Source organism: Mizuhopecten yessoensis, unplaced genomic scaffold (genome assembly GCF_002113885.1).
Source record: "Mizuhopecten yessoensis strain PY_sf001 unplaced genomic scaffold, ASM211388v2 hete_36059818, whole genome shotgun sequence".
Lineage (NCBI taxonomy): Eukaryota > Metazoa > Mollusca > Bivalvia > Pectinida > Pectinidae > Mizuhopecten > Mizuhopecten yessoensis.
The window spans coordinates 1-2180 of record NW_018483195.1 but is presented as its reverse complement, the minus strand read 5'-3'; the positions used below and the strand labels follow the sequence as shown (position 1 = coordinate 2180).

The 2180-nt window shown below is 36.6% G+C and overlaps 1 long non-coding RNA gene across 1 annotated transcript; it reads left to right on the top strand.

The window, feature by feature from the left end:
- Nucleotides 1–6: 6 nt before the first annotated feature.
- On the top strand, nt 7–2166 carry LOC110444202. Its single transcript, XR_002462213.1, has 3 exons — nt 7–99; nt 537–640; nt 1919–2166. It is a non-coding gene; the product is annotated as an uncharacterized LOC110444202 (long non-coding RNA).
- The last annotated feature ends 14 nt before the right edge of the window (nt 2167–2180 follow it).

Below are 2180 nucleotides of genomic sequence, written 5' to 3'. Positions count from 1 at the left end.
CCTTGTACAAATTCACCATTGCCGTCCACCCGGACAGAAATGCAACGAAGGGCTACTGGAGTGACCCTGTCACAAAAGAATTCCAAACAGACCAAGATGGTAGGTCATCGTTTACATTGTATAGTCAGTCTTGTTAGTAAAAAAAAACAAAATGATTGAAATTTTTCATCATATTATTGTTCCGTTGTGATAAAATGTGTGCTTTTGTGAATAAAGGAATAATCGTTATTTTTGATAAGTCTCTTAAATATCATGGTATGGTGATAAAATTACAAATATTCATTTATTATCAAGAATTATGTTGAACATCACTGTACTATGAATTAAAGCTAGTGCGACTCTGATAGCACTGGTTGTAATCATTATTCCTTGGGTGAGATGAAAATGACGTACCAGACAATGAACAAGAAACAACCTACTTACCACTACTTCGACCAATCATAAATGAAGTCTACCAGGTAGTTGATGTATGAATATTATGTTTATGATTTGAAAGTATAATAAATCATATTTCAATAAATGAATTAACACATTAGTACCAGGAGCAGCCCCAGAGATGGTTGGATTCAGACAGCACTCAGAATCGTGTACCCAGAAAGAAAAGACAACTGCTGGAATTACTTCAACGATTTATTTTAAGGTACATATTTTAATCCAACAAATCTGAATGATTTGATCTCATAAAAAGATCGATTAATAGAATCTCTCAATAAGATTGATAAAATAAAAATGGTTGATTAAATAAGAGTCCCAAAGGGTTTGTATCTCTCTCTGTCTCTCCTTTTTTTTGTAATCAGAACCTTGTAAGCCCCCAGGAGAGCTTCCTACATACTTGATTTATTATAATTGATTTAGTTAACTGGTCCTAGGAACCAAGGATGCTTCATATCAAAAATGTTTAACTTTATGTATATGGTTTTAAGCAAGTGATCTCAACCATTTCCATATTATGACCATATGACTTAGTCCCAAGTAGTGGGCTAGGACCCTTGTGCCATTCCTGGTTGCATGAGGGTATGCATCTCTTCATGCTTCAATCGTATAATTATAAAGTTAAGGAAGCAAGTCCCGAGTGGCAGAGCCAGACCTTGGGCCAGTCTTAGTAGCATAAGTAAGGATCCATCACTACATACTTGTCATTTGTATATATGGTCATAGGGTGGTGATCTCAATCATTTCAATGCAATGATTTAAGGGCTAAGAACCCAGGGGCCAATCTCGGTAGTATCTTCATTCCATGCAATTTTATGTGGAGATCTCAACTGTTTCCATGATATAATTTTGGGACTAAGGCCTTGGCCGGTTTGGACACTAGTGCCAATCCTGGTAGCTTGGATGTATTCATCAGTTCATGCTCACTATGTGTGTATATGGTTAAGGGGTGGTAATATTAAAATGTGCATCATTAAGAGCACATGGGCAGGATCCAATAGAGGATATAGTGACTGAGGTAATTTTAACATCCTCACGTGTGTTTTTACCAAATTTGGACCATCTCATGGTCCTGACTATGTTATTTACTCAGCTGATAAAAAAAGTCCAAAACACTCACCCTGACCTCTGATTAGGCAACTGATAATAGGCTGACTACCCTGACCAACTTTTCTTTTGTTTTTTTTTAGTTGGGGGTTCTAATCAATAGGTCTCTGGTAGCGCAGACAATTTTTGCTGAGTTATATGTTCCATCATTTTAAACCAAATTGTTACATTGTTGGACTGTAATTGTATAGGTCAATCAGAAATACAAGATGACCACCGTGATCTCATCAAATTCCTTTTTACTTTAATAAAATAGATACATTGAACAATACAGGCCCTTTGGGTGTCTTATTGACTCTTTTATCATTTGATGATTTTTAAATGATCTGTTGCAATCTCAAGTGTAATGCTGATACCAAGTTGATGTTGTTTATTTTAGTCAATACCAGAGGTGGAGAGAAATGGTTTAATCACAAGTTACAGAGTCAACTATACTGATCTATCTGATGGAGCAATTGTTACAAAAGTCATCGTCAATAAGAATACCACTTCTGTTAGCCATCCACTCCCCTGTAACAAACTATACAACATATCTATCTCCGCTGCCACTGTCAAAGGATACTCACCTCACCACTCCAGCCTCATCATTAACACTTCAGGTAAGTCACTCACACAGATACTCACCTCACCACTCCAGCCTC